Source organism: Cyanistes caeruleus, chromosome 17 (assembly GCF_971803275.1).
Source record: "Cyanistes caeruleus chromosome 17, bCyaCae1.hap1.1, whole genome shotgun sequence".
Taxonomy (NCBI): Eukaryota; Metazoa; Chordata; class Aves; order Passeriformes; family Paridae; genus Cyanistes; species Cyanistes caeruleus.
The window spans coordinates 4,931,627-4,946,787 of NC_141717.1; the positions used below are offsets into that span (position 1 = coordinate 4,931,627).

Below are 15,161 nucleotides of genomic sequence, written 5' to 3' on the forward strand. Positions count from 1 at the left end.
AGCAACAAATTAATGCATCTAAGATTATAAGTGTACATGTGTATATAAAATTAAAAACTCTGGTGTGGAACAGTAAAAATGGGTCACACAAGGAAATAGATTAACAGAAAAGTCATGTGTAGCAGCTTGTAGTAGGTATCAAAAAGATGCATGCCTTGACTTTATTCCATTTTCTTCTTCATGAGCAGGAGTTGGTAATAGACTATTTTAATACTTTTATACTTTTTCAAAAGCTGCCTAGGAGCCCTAGCTGCTAAGACATAAAGGGAATGGGTAAGTCCCCAGAAGGCTTATTTTCTTTTATTTTATAAATGTGTAGGGGGGAAAAATAAAAAAAAAAAAAGACATCCAGCTTCAAAGTTAGATGTAAAATAATTTTCCTTTATCTATTATCTTGCCTAGTGCAATGTATTAAAGCAGTTTTCTGAATGTTATGGAATTTAACATTAAACAAAAATAAGCAGAAATAGAAATCTGTTTTCATTTCTGTCTAATTACTTTCTCAGCACCAATGAAGCTGCCAGTCAGGGGAATTGAAGACAGCGAAGAGATCAACATTTTACCATCTTTGTTTTCATTCAGACCTTAGTTACTTTGTTAATGGACAAAAAAAGAGATTGCTGAATTTAGTTTCAAGCATAGGTAGATGATTAATTCTTGAAATGACATATTTTGTTTCAAGTTAATTTTGAGATTGCTTTTTTCCAGCACAATCAGTTAAAAAAAGATGCTTGCCAAATCTCAGGGAGGCTCTTTTGAAGAGACTGAATAAAATCCTAAAGTAAAGTAGCAGTGATAACACTTCCATTTATTGAAAATAAGGATAAGAATGCCGAGTTAAAGTGCCTTTAGAACAAATACATTTCTAAAGATCAGAAATCAGTTTTAAACTGATTTCTTTTGCATCAGCACTTGTGTGTAGTCATGTACACATCACTAAAATTCTCACAATTTCTCCTTCTCATGTAACAAAAAGCACGGCCTTATGGCTTTCAAAGTGTTACCTGCACCTATAGGAAAAGTACAATATATACTTGGATTATTGTATTTCTTTATGCTATTGTATTTCTTTATGCTGGATCTGGAAAGCATGTGATTTGTTTTCAGAGGAAACTGTACTCCTAAATTCCTTTGAAAAATCCCCCTCACTAAATCTGTTATCACCCTAATTCTTTATACAGATAACAAAAGGCATCTGTCCTGTCTTTTCTTTATATGCTTAACAAAAATAGTTTGATTAATTCTAAACGACGGGCATGGCAAAAGAAAGTGATATAATGAGTCTGTAAATGGAGAGATTTCTGCTTGGGGTTCTTCTTTTTTCCTTTGTGTTTGTTTTGTGGAATTTTTTTCCTTGAGCTTGTTTGTTTGTGGAATTTTGGGGGTTGGTTTTGTTTCCTGCAGATTGATTGAAGTAGTCTGCAGGTAAGGAAGGGGGAGGGGTTTGTATTTAAGGTATCAGTCTGGAAGACAGAAGGAGTTTGCATCTTTTCCCTGCCTGAGATGCTTGTTTCTGAGTTGGATACCTATTGTTTCCTAAGTTGGAATATTTCTGCAAAACACTGATAGCATAACATTCCTGAAAGTCTCAGAAATGAAGATGTAGGAAGAAAAGCAATGCCTCCACAGCACTTCAGTTTTGTTTAATTTCTTGTGAGATAATGTTTCAGTTATTTTTATTCAGAGTAACAAACAAAACAAGGAACAGAGAAACCCCAAAACTCAGAAACCTCAGCTTCAGCCCTTTTCCATTCCCTAAATTTGAAACACTTATGTAAGGAGGGATGTACTTGATTTGCAGAAGGATGCCTGAGGCCAGGGTACAGCTTCTGGGAGAGGTGGGAAGGCTCTCTGACATTAATGTGGGCTTCTTACACATGCACTGTAGACAAGCAATTATTATTTTGGTTTTGGTCTTCTTACTGTTTTATTGCTTATTTATGTATAGCCTTTCTTCCTTAGAAGGTATTTGCTCATTAAGTTGAACTTAGTTGAACATTTTAAATCATCTTTTTGCAGTTTATGATTTTTCTTTTCACGAAAACATCATTTTCTTTGCTTACCCTCTTTTTAGATGTGGTTATTTAACTCACTTGGTGGTGAGTTCTGCTTACAGACAGAATTACTGAAACATCTGTGGAAAGGAGATTTTCAAATGGCAGCACAAAAGTTCTCCTTGTCAGCTTGAGAATATTTGCATGGGCATGAGAGGTTTCTGAGGGCCCAGAAGGTAAAGCTTTGTTGTGCAAGCTCATGGAATAGACAAAAACTTTCTTTTTCTGCAGCATTGTAGTTTTGTTTCACTGCTTCAAACCACTGTTTTTCTTGGTTTCCAGGTCCTGAGCAAGAACTATAAATGTCACAATATGCTGAGTTAATGAGGGAGCACCAGGCTGGGCTCTCTGCAAGACTTTGCTTTGTGGTTTTAAATCAGAAAATCAGAGCCTTAAATTTATCTGAACATAGCCTCCTTTTTGCCTGTGTGGTTTAATGTGGCTTAATTAACTAATGTCTTAAGTGAGGATTCAAGTACCCATGTAGATTAAATGAGCCAATTTAAGATCCTGCAGGAGCTAAATCCCTCTGAAAATACATCTCTCGTTCCACAAAGGAATACATAAAGCACTTCAGAGGCTGTATTGGTTTTAGGTGGCAAGGTTTTGGTGGCAGGGGGGTTTCTGTGAGAGCTGCAGAAGCTCCCCCATGTCCAGCAGAGCCAAGGCCAGCGGCTCCAGGACAGACCCAGCCCTGGCCAAGGACGAGCCCAGCAGGGCCAGGGCCTCTGGGATGGTTTAGGGCTGGGAAGAGCAGCTGTGCAAGGACAAATCACAGCCTGAGAGAGGAGTGAGAGCTGTGAGAGGAACAGCTCTGCAGAGCCCAGGGCAGGGAGGGCCAGGAGGGGCTCTGGGGGCCGGAGCTGAGATTCCCTTGCTGTGCCATGGAGGTGCTGCAGGATGGGGAGATCCCCTGGAGCTGTGGAGACCCCAGGCTGGAGCAGGTGGATGCCCACAGGAGGCTGAGACCCTGTGGGAAGCCTGTGCTGGCTCCTGCTGGGACCTGTGGCCTCACAGGGCACCCACACTGTGGAGTTTGTTTCTGAGGGACTGCACTCACAGGAGGATCCCTGTGATGGGGTGTGACAAGAGAGTGAGGAGTGATCACTGCCTCATCTGCTCTCAACCCATGAAACTTTCATTTTACTGCCATGTTTCCTCTCCCTTGTCCAGTTGAGGAGGGAGATGACAGAGCAGCTTTGGGGGGGCACCTTCACCGAGCCCAGGGCTGCTCCCTGTGAGGGATCCATGAGTGGAAGGTGTTGGCCTGAGCATGGCAGGTGCTGGGCAGCACCAGGAATGTCCCTCCCAAGGGCCAGGTACGGCCCCAGACCTGGGCAGGAGCTGCCACAGGCAGCCAAGAACTTGTGCAAAGGGGCTGGGGCTCCCCTGTCCCCCACCCTAGCCCCCATGTCACCTGGGGGTCCCTTGTGGAGTGAGAAACAGAGCTGAGGTCTCAGGTATATCGATTTGAGGAGTGTTAGCCCCATAAACATCAAATCTGAGTTAGTGAGCTCTGGCTGCTGATTACTCTGAAAACCTTGGCTGGGCAGACAATAACTTGGGTTCCTGTCTGGCCACCCAGTGCATTCCTGATTGTCACGAGCTGCCTTTCCCTGGATCATGGTCCAGCTCTGCCACACCATCCCAGCAGGGCTCCTGCTGCCTCTGGGCCCACATCGCCTGCAGACAGTGTCAGGTCAATGGCATAATAATAAACAAAGCTGGTCAGTGCTTGACATCAGGGGAAGTTCACTCTTATTTTCCCATATGTGTTTATTTTTATATGATTAAATATGTACTGCAACAGCAGAACAATCTGCCATGCTAAGACGACAAGCTCTGGACAAATGAGGACACTGCAGAGTCAGACTTAGGTAGAAATTCTTTAAACAGCTAACTCAAAGGAAATATATTTATTTCCAAAGCTGAACCACGTAAGACAAAGGAGAGTGATGTACTCAACAGTCACTATAAACAGTCATAACAGACCCTGGGTTTAGAATAATTGAATCATTAGAATTAAAGATCTTCAAATCAGAATCAAAAGACTTGTCTGGATTTAGAAATTCAGACAATATTACTGTTGAAATAGGAAAAGCATTGCATTATAGGAGTTAAATGGTAAGCTCCTACTCACGGAACAATTACAAGTTATTCAAAACCCTTTCTGCACAAGGGCATTTATAAAAATGCAGAGGCTCATCACACCTTATATAGACTCTGAGGCAATTAATGGTGAAGGCTTCTGGAAACAGAAATGAGACTAGATAAGTAATTGCTAGATAAACATTATAGAAATGCTGAGGTCCTGGGTTTAAAAGTGAGAAAGGCTTCTAAATGCCTCAGATGCTCCCGTGAATGTCGCTATTTGTTATATCTCTGCAGCATTTCAGTGTCTAAGTGCCCATTTTAAGATACTTTGAGCCTGATTAAAAAAATAATAATGGCTGAGCAGTTGAGATACCAACCTAGTTCAGTCAAAGTGACTGAGGCTGGGCTGTGTTATGATCAGAGTCGAGACTGTCAGTGATGACTTTGCCAACTGGCATTTTAATATCTAAATCATAATTAAGAGTTATTTTTGTGATTTGTGAGGCTTTTTTGTCTGATTTACTGGTTGTTCTGCCTCATTAGAAATGGGCATCCCAAAGCAACCTAGCCTCTGGAGCTGGGCTGGCCACCATGGGTGTAATTCCTAAATGAGAAATGCTTCTTGATGTTCTTTGAAGGATGATATGAGTATGATATTTGGTTTCTCCTCTTTAAAAATCTTCTCCCCGGTGAGGAGTGGAAAAGTATTTTAAATTTTAGTACTGCTTATGATACAAGAAACAGTTTCTTGCTCTGCTTCATTTACAGCACTAAGGAAATAATAAAGTATTTTGGTGGAGAAGAATTGGTGTCCTTAAAATATTTTTAGAGAAATATTTTTCCAGACCATTAATACAAAGAATCTGCTTACATGGATGTTTATTGTGAATGTTTTTGCATGTAGTTGTTTTTATGAAGCTATTTTGATGTTCCTGAATGCTCCTGGACAAAAGAAAATATTCTCATTTTGTTAGTTACTACTTATGAAAATGACTTTATGCAACTTATTTATAACCTAAATGTAGGGTCATGACTTTATCTTGAATGTTATGCCCTACTGGAGTAAAAATACAGTTATATACAGTTGTACTAAAGCACCAACAGAGGAAAAAAAGCCTGTGCTTTCTGTTGGTTGCTATTGCACTCTCTATTTTACTGAGTTGGCTTACAAGACAAAAATGTTCATTCTTTATTTGTGTGAACAGCCAACTGTAGCAGCACCAATGTCTGTAACTGGATTTCATTATGGAAATTCAGCTAAAAAAGGCCACAGGCACAAAAATCCATTAAAATGTTTCTATTGCTTTACATATTCTTCTGTGATAAAAATAGCCCTATATTTGAATTTAAGAAGCTTTAGCCTAAAGGGTAGCAGATGGATATTAAGGAGATTATAATAAAGAAGGGTATTATAAAAAAAAAGGCGGATGGGGGAGAGCCATTCTTTCATATTTAGAGAAACCATTTGTAATAGCAAAGGTATTCAGAAAATGTGATCTGTTCCTAGGTAATCAATAATGACTTGTTGATTCTTTGTTTCTCTATGAAGTCCTGACATAAAAATCAGCTCATTTTGTAATGAACTGATACAAACAACAGCTAAAAAATGTGATCTATCTAGGACACTTGCATTGTTACTGTAACACTGTAAAACGTGATGAGTGGCTGCCATCCGAGTATATTTTGAACTAAACAGCAAATGCTCTTTGGCTTATTAAGAGTCTCAAAAAGAAGCCTTCAGAAATTTCTGAGAACATGCAGTCTTTGCCAGTTCCAGACCTGATTTCCCTTCCCATAAATCTACTTTATATCTGAACTTTTTTCCCTGTCTCTGCAAATATGTCCTGGCAGATTTAAAGGTTTTCTCAAGTTTCTTGAAAATTTCTGGTCCCTTTGGAGTCCAGACAGAGCTTTCCAGCAGCCAGATCAGATTTTCTGCTTCAATCAGAAGTCTCTCCCTCCTGTGTGTGCACAGATCACTTGCACTGAACGGCTCGATACCTGTGCCTTAAGTTTGAGACAAATCAGACTTAATTGTCATTTTTGCATAAGGGAAGAGCAAATCCTTGACATCTCTGGCAGCTCCCAGGGTTGTGGGACTGAAACATTAATGATGCACAGGGGCAAGGCTGCAGCCGAACTGTCCAGCAGCACTGAACAGTACAGCAGAGTGACTTTTCTCTCCTTGGAACCTGGACAGGCTGTGTCCTGCACCCCCTGCCCTTTGGAAAGGGGTGATTCCTGGATTGCCAGGGCTGCTGCATCACTGGATGCCCCTGGTGAAAGGTGGAGGAGCTGACAGGAGGGGGGTAAATAACCCCCAATGTCTCCTCTCGAGCTCTCTGGTGTGCTGGCTGGAGGTGGCCCACTTAAGTCTGACGGGATTAACTGGCTTCAGTGGGCTTGACATCTGTGTGAGTAAGGTTAGACTTTTCCTTCCGTTTAGCTGGCCCTAATAACATTTCAGTGATTGCATTCCCCTTCTTATACTTTCCATGTCTTGGCTGAATATTGTGAGCTGTGCTATAATGATGGATTTGTTAGATATTCGTCTTGCTCTTGGAGTGAGCCCTGGGACTTCTCCAGCAAAAGATAAGGAAGAAAGGAACGGGTGAGGCAAAGGAAACAATTGCAGGTCTTAATAACTAAGAAGGGTTAAACAAAGAGATAACTGCTGCAATGCCTAAATGTTTGTGGCATCTCTTTAATGTGAAACCTTTTCATCTGTTACACCTTCAGAAGTCAGATCTCACTATACTCCCTTTGAGTTTTGTGCTTCCATTCCTGTCTTAATTACCTCTGAGTGAGATTGCTCTCCTGTCTTAGAGGAGGGGGATTTTTTTTAGTGCAATGTTGTATTTTTTTATTTATAAATACATACGTGTATATATGTCTAGAGAAAGTCGGATTCAAACCTTTTGTTCTTGGCACTCACCATATGCTACTGTTTAATATTTAATCAGCCCCACCTCATCAGAAACACTGCTGGCCTCATTAGATAATTAATGGCTGCCTGCGTCTCATTTGCTTCAGTTGATACATCTGCAGCCAGTAATTAGAGCAGGAGTTTATTAGTTGCACTGGCTTAGTTTATTTGTGAAACAATCTCTCCTTTGATTGAAGCCGTTGGGATTGGCATATGTGGACAGCCTGCCTCCCTGTTCTGTAGGGCTCTTTTGTTTACATTTTTGCTACAGTTTTGCAACACTGCACATCCTGGCAGTCCTAGGAACAGTTGGTGGAGAAGATTTGCCTTTTATAATTTAGAAGATAATTGGGTAATTCAATGCAGTAAAGCCTACTGCAAAGCAATTCTGTAACTTTGGGGGAGGGGTGAGGAGGGAAATCTGGTAGACAATTTGTTCTCTTATAGTTTTAATTCTTTATTATTATTTTCAGACATCTTAATACAAATCCTCTCTATCTGAAGCATATACGTGCATAGCACAATGTGTTTGGAAAGCTTTCAATCCACAATTTGTTTTTTTTATCTTGATGTATTAGCTCAGACAAAACCAGTATTCTCAAATATTGGTGAGTGATCACACGCCAGTGTCAGTAACCATCCTCCTTAATGAATTCCCATCTTAAGCCTCTCTCCTTGGTCTGTCAACTCATTTGCAAGTGTGTAAAATGTACTGTGGTATTTTCTTCTGGTCCTATGAATTTATGATCAGTCTCTCACAGAGCAGTCTGAAGGAAAAGCTTTATAAAACTGACCACATTAAAATAAAGAGATGAAGTGTTCCTGCCTCTGAGAGAAAACACCAGATCTCATCAGGATTGTCTCTTAAAGGTCCTTTCCTATCATTATACTCCTAATCCTGATTAAGTGGGCTTGTTTTTCCCCAAGAAAATAAGTCTCTATAGCTCTTTCTCTTCCTCCTAATAACATTCTTGTAGCAACGATCGTCCAGCCAGGCAGAAGTTTGAATGGGGAGTTTTCCCTCCTCATTGTCTATTTTTGTCTAGCAGGTTTGCTGAGCACCTTGCCTTGACGTTGCCTTTGTGTGCACAGGTACTGCAGAGTTCCACTCTGTATGTTTGACTGCCTCTGGCAACATGATGCAAGAGTTAATTGTTAATCTAGGCAAAAAGTCTAAGTCTGATTCAGTTAATTTTACCACTAGGAAAGCAAACTGAAAATATTTTTTTGCATATTTATTTTCTAAAGGGCCAAGTTATTGAGCCAACGCTGATTTTTTTATTTTTTCCATGTGGGAAAAAGTGGTTTGGGCTGTTGACTCTGGCTCTTTTGTCTTCAGTGAGGATTCTCCTGCAGTGAACATTTCTGTTCAGGTCTTGTTTCAAGATTAGGACATCAGCTGTCTTTGCCCATGTGCAAGAATTCTTCCAATTAAGCCTAATTTCTTATAGTTCCTTTTGTGTCTACCAGCATGTGTGTTCCTGAAAGCATATCCTAAATTTTCTATATTTGGGGATGCTCTTTCCTCCTTGTTGTACCTCATAAAACCATGGGAAGGCAATTGTCAGTGGTTTGTGCAGCCTTGCTGCAAAAGAGACATGTTCTAGTCAAAATTAAGCTACACCTTCTTTTAACCTGCCTGCAAACCAGGTAAATTTACTGCAGGTTGGAGGCATTCTCAGTCTCTGGAGAACTGGGTTCAAAGTGATGTTGGCTGGGTTGTTTGGGTGAAGACATAAACTGTCTGATAAGACTTGGGGCTGGCAACTCCCCACCCTTGTTGTCTTCCCGCAGAGGTGAAGTGTTTGTAGCTGCCTCTGCTGGGAGGCCTCATTCCTTTATTGCGTGCATCTGGGTGTGTTCTTTATTGCTTGGGTTTTTTTCCGATTTTTCAAGCCCCACTTTGTGCTTGAGCCCAACTCCCTCTCTCGCATATCTGCTTTGTTTCCCCGATGTTGTTGAGAGCTTTAACCCTGGTGGAGAGCTAGAATTTGTGATAACCAGGTCTTTAAAAGACTGGTACCAGGCAGCCTGACTGCACAATTGGAAGGGGTGTCAGCCAGCAATAGTTTTACTATAGCTCCAAGCAATGGTTTCCTTATCAGTCTTCAAAACATTAAAAAGTCTTTTCTTCTACTAGATAATCCTTTATCATCCCTCGGTAGCTCCACTTAGCCTACACTGGCAGATTCAGTGTGTTTTGACAGTTGTGACCTGATGAAAAAGCTTGTGCTGTGTTTGTAATTGATTGTACCCATAAATGGCTCACGGACTCTATTTTGGTTCTGTTGTTCACTGTGTCACTTGAGCTTTTTGTTTGTGTTTCTCAGGTTCGATTTCTCCACAGTGAGAAGAGCTTTGCAGAAACAGGTTTAGATTCTCATTCACAAGGTGGTGTTGGGCTGCCTCTGGGAAGAGGGAAGGAAGGAGACACAGTCCATCAGTGTTTTCTGGTGCAGAGCAAGAGGGAAATGATGGCTGCTGTGCTCCAGGGGGACACACAGGCTGCCTGCAGGGTTGGATCAGACCAGTTGGTTAATAAGCACTCCTTCCTTCAGACTTTGCTCTCACTGCTTCTCATCAGTTTGAAATCCTCATCCCAGTAATGGTTAATTTTTGCTGTTCTATATTACTGGTACAGGGGCATCAACCAAACCACATTTGGGTTAAACACCTAAATGGCAGCAGTAGATGTGCCTGCACAGTTAATTGTAACATGCATTTGGTTGGAACAGTAGGGATCTGTGTCTATTGCCTAAACTGCTGCATGGGTATTATGTAAGTGAGTTAGAGGTGTGTTTGCCAAGTTTTCCAAACACCAACATTTTCTCTAAATCCTCTCAATGTCTTGTGAGTGGTGTTTTAAATGGCAGGTTTCTGAAAACTGATTATTTAATGTTGTTTTACTCAAAACACCATTTGGGTATTTACCCAAGTTAATAAGTTGTCCTCAGAAATCAGTTTTATGTTTTGAGCACTAAACCTGAAGTTTGTTTTGAGATTGTGTCTATGATTGCTTCTATAAGCTCAGAGGACTCATTACTGTGCGTGTGTTCTGCTATATTGTGACTTTTTTCACCTATGTATGGTGAAGTGCTGAAGTTAAAGGCAAGGAAATTTGTTAACTGACTCTTCAGAGAGCTAAATTTCCTTTTTTCCTTTTTTTTTCTTCCCACCACTGACACTTCATGGCAGCTTACCCCTTGCACACCATCTCTTCAGGTCTGGAACGTGTTATTCAACCATTTAATACAGAATTTACAAGGCTAGAAAAGAGTTCTTAAAAAAAATCATTAGAAAATGAAAATTTTGCAGACTACCACAGTCTGTTAGACAAGTCATTTAAAGTAATAAATAGATGAAACCTCTTCTCACAAGCTGAATTGTAAGAGAAATTTATCTGATATATGTAATAGTGAAAGAGACACTGGTGCACACTACTTTGATTGCAAAATGATGAAAAGTTACAGTAAATCTCCCTGTGTATGCCTTTTCTTTCCCCTTTAAACATTCTAATGTCATTGTTGTCAGGTTTCTATATTCAGAGTCTATCTCCTTTCAGTAATCTCAGGCTCGCCTGCTCTCCAAGGGACACAATTATGTTAGTTCCAAATAAGGGCTCTTTGATCTCTTTTTATTCCTGCTTTGTTTCTGCACAATGAAAGCGAGAGGAACTCAATTAAAGTGACTTAGTCTGGTCTCTTGACAGAAATTGTTACAAGTAAAGGGTTTGATTCTCTCCTCAGTTAAACCGGTGTTTTGCCAGTGTAGCTACATTGACACTATCAGAGCTGCATTGATGGAAAGCTGCTGCAATGGAAGAAAGGATCAATCCTCAAGTTTCTCCAAATAGGCCATTTGAAGGAACTACCACTTTTTTTTTTTCTCAGCTGAATTGAAAGCAATTTAATTGGCTTTCAAAGTAGGCTGTTTGTTCAGTGAAAGAAGCCCAGACTGAAGGTGACCATGATGACAGCACAAAGGGGAGTCACGTCTTGTGATGAAACTTTTGTATTAAAGTCTGGTAATCCTTTAAAAGCAAATTTTGTGCCCATGGCTGTCATTGTTGTCAGACTTCAAAAAGGGATGTTGCTCAGTATTTTCTCAGAGTAAACTCATGTCTTAAACTCCCTTACCACATACTAAGTGTTTATCATTTCTTTTTTTGAGAAAGGTGTAAATTTCAGGTAGTATGCACTCAGCTTGTGCTTTCAATCCAAATAATATTTGCCATCTTCAATGTATGTTTTAGGTCTTAAGTTGGTCTGTCTCTTGAAAGATAGAGATTTTCTAGAGCCTGCAGGGATTATGGTCACTTGCTAATTGTTACAAGATGAGATTCTTCTTGATAAATGGAAACCTTAAATATTTCTATATATGTTTCTGTTCAGCAAGCAAGTTAAGGACAGAGAAACATCATTGGAAACTTGAAAATATTCCATTGAAAACAGAATATGTGTGCTCTTTGCCCTTTGTGAAATATAATCTTCAGTTTTGTATAACTGGGGATTTTATGCATATTTCTTTATGTTTGGACAGATCATCATGGTTAAAATAGATCTGTTGATACAATAACTGATATTGAATACTACTTTTCCTTTGCTTCTTTTATTTGTTGACATTTCCTAGATAAATCCTGTGAAGGGTTTTTGTCATTTGCTGGAGTTGTTCCATGCTCAGCTGTGCACCAGCTTTATTCATCATCTAATGCTGTTGTGAAATGTGTGATCCTTGGTTTCTTCAGCTTGTTTAGAGCATCCTTGTCAAGCTTTATTTGGGAAACCATCTGATTTGGCTACCTTTTCACTTTTGTCAGGGTTTGCTCATTCCCAGCGTGCCAACTCTTTAAAGCTGGTTTTCCTATTAGCCCTCAGAGGTATCAGAAATGAAGTTCATATAGTCAGGTTAGTTATTGCCTCTGAAGTCACTCTTCTCCTCTGCACATATTTCCCACTCCTGGGTTTACCCTTTTCTCAGCAAATCTTGTCCTGCTGGAAAGTCCCGGGGTGCTGCCTTGTGAGGCTCCTGTCTCGACAGGAGTTAAGGGCAGGTTTTCTGACAGGGAATATTGTGGAGGTAGTGGAGATTTGCTGTCAGAAGAAGGTCTCAGAAAGATGTTCTTTGTTTTTCTGATGCAATTCTTCTCTGCTTCTCATGCTTCTGAGCAAAAAGGATGGAAACAAAGGCAATGTGTTTGTTACCAAGAAGATGGAAATTGCAGGCAAGCAAGAGATGAAGAACAAGAATTCAAGCGTGGGAGGTATCACTTTGCTCTCCAGTGTCACAGGCAATTTGGACTTGTCTAGAAGGGATCTAATGATTTCTGGGATATTTAGTCAATTCTTATTTAAGAAAATTCTCTCCTTGAATTTTGAGGTGATTGATTAGGGAGTGCTTTAGACATCTCTATTTCCTTTGTGCTTTTTTTCACTGTGTGAAATTTTTTTTAATGCCAAAGAAGAATGATGGTCTGCTGAGAGATGTTATTTAGACAATAAAATAGGGAGACAGCAAAATTTGAAGTCTTCCAAGCAGTATTTTACAATGATGATCCACTGCTGGATCTGGCTGCTGTTTCATGCTGTACCTCATATTCTCAAGGGGGAAAGAAATAACTAAAGAAAATGTAGGATAGAAGAGTTCATGAAAAAAAATCATACATAGGAAAACTGGCTGCCATATAACAAGACTATTACACTTTGAGTATATGGAAAAAATAGAAACAAATCTGTCAGTGATATTTTTCCCTGTCTATTGTTGAAGAACAGTAGACTTGTCAATGAAATTTCAAGGTCAGGAAATCTTACAGTGGAAAGAAAACCATATAGCAAACACTCCTTGAATTATCTGCATGTGGAGCATCCTGTATTAAAACACACCTGTGACTTAAATAAAGGTTAGAGAGCAGAGCTATTACTAAGTTTTTTGATTAATATTACTTAATTAAAAAATATTATCACTCACAATTTGAATGTCTGGGGAGGTCAGGGAAAGCTGTCTGAACTCCTGTCAGTTCTTTTGCTGGATTTTCCTGCCCAGGTTTTAGCACACTGAGGTTCAGGTCACTTAAGTCCCATCTTTGAGTAAGGCTCTTAGGAACTGGACTTCCACCATCTTAACTAAGAATTTGTCCCACTACCTGGGCTGTGCTGGTGTTTTCAGCCTGCTGACCACTTGGAGACATTCAAACTTCCTTTTTTCCTTCACACAAAGGAAGTGTAATAATTTTTTTCCCCCCACTTTTGGAAAAAATGTTTTTAAATCTTTTTTTCTGACTAATATTTTTATATAGTTTTTTTCAGTATCAATCTTTTAGGTGACCTGCATACTGAGCTTTGACTATGTAATTTGTTTGATTATTAGTAGAATCCAGGATCCTGCATTTTCAGTAGGGCAGAAAAGTTACTTGATTGCCAAGATCTGAATCTGATATGTAACACCTGAGTGATAGACATGTGTGCAGTAGAAACATTGCTCTGTGCTAATTCTGCCCCACTGCTTTCAATGGCAAATACCATCATGAAAATGGTGATGAGGAAAAAGATGAGTTATTACTCAGTTCTGAATATGTTCTTCCATATACTACCAAGATGCAGTTAAGTTGAGGTGAAGCCAAGGCATCATTTTCTCTCCATCTGATTCTGCTTCTACCCATTCACTTGAGCAGAATGGGGATTTGCTCTGTCCTTTCTCTTTCTCTCAATGTAGGTGCTGCTACAGGAAAAACACAAATCTTTTTAGTCATGTTCAGCCTCCCATGCATTTGAGTCTTACTGTACTACAGTTTTATCCCCTCCACACATATCTTTGGTCTTATCAGACTCTCAGGAGGAGGTTTATCTTAAGCTTGGTGTGAAGTGGAGGTCTAAATTCTGAGCTGTCTCTAAATCAATTCACTCTTCCCTGGTACGAAGAATGCCATTCATGCCTGGAGTGGAGATAGCAGTCTTCTCAATATCAGTTAAATGTTTTATCCTTATTTATCTTATTTTAATTCAACCGTTCTAAAGTACTTTTCAAAGTAATCAGGTATGACAGTGCTGGGGTTAATTAACAGTTGGTGTGCTGCCAGCAGCTTTCCTGTGATGGTATTGATGATGATACTGATCTTATCTGATATGTTCTGCTAGGGAAAAAAATGGAGAAAGAAGCAAAGACATTATGATATGAATATATAAGGACAGTAGGTGTCCTTCCTGCCGTTTTATGGATGTGTCTGAAGGATTTCCTTTGTGAGAGAACAGAAGCTCAGCCTAACCCTTATCTGTATTACACCGCAAAAATCTATCTTCAAATGACATCAAACACTTGTCTTAAAACCACAAAGCAAAGGATAAAGAAGTGCCTGAAAACTCACCATCCATGTGATTTTGAAGGCCAGCTGATATGTATAGTTCCCATCCATGGGCTATGAACTTGCCACGTTTTATGTTTCCAAGCATCAGCTACGCATATAGACAAACACCGAGACATATCAAGACCTTTGTTTTGTGAATCTGGGAATTTTGCAATGCTTGTTTGAGGTGCAGCTGTCTGAGAGGCCCTTTTTGCTTTTGCAGTGAAAGGCTTTGTTTGTTTTTGCTTGCCTGCCACAAATGAAATAGAAAATATGATGCCAATAAATCCTCTAAGAAGTTTAAAAATGAACAGCAAAGGAGTCTGAGAAATACATCACTGTGATAAATGCTTGTCATGCCTTTGGGAGAGACAGGGAAAGCTAAAATCCCACAGGTGATAGTGGAGGAAACCAGACAGCCCAGTTAAGGCCATGTTTTTACAACCAGTAGTGATTAGATTTGCCAAAAGCAAACCGTAAACTTGTGTTTCTTTACCAGTGCTTGAAGTCCTTCTCCAATATTTACCAGCTGTATATAAGGCAAACAGTCTGAAAATCCACACGTTTTTATGGTCTATAAGTACTGATGGGTTTTCACACAGTCCTCAACCAAATCTGTGTACTGGGCTCTGTGTGTTTTCAGAGCCAGGTAGAGGAGGCCCTCCAGACTACTGGAGCCTTGTCACTTGGGAGAACTATGAGGAAGAGAAGTCAGTGTAAAAAGGCAGGTGAATATAAAGGTTGTTAACCT

At 39.9% G+C, this 15,161-nt stretch overlaps 1 long non-coding RNA gene across 1 annotated transcript in view; it reads left to right on the plus strand.

Annotated features, from left to right (window-relative positions):
- Positions 1–15,161, plus strand: part of LOC111936311 (uncharacterized) — an 87,011-nt gene that overhangs the window by 28,441 nt on the left and 43,409 nt on the right. The gene's annotated exons all lie outside the window — the stretch shown is intronic.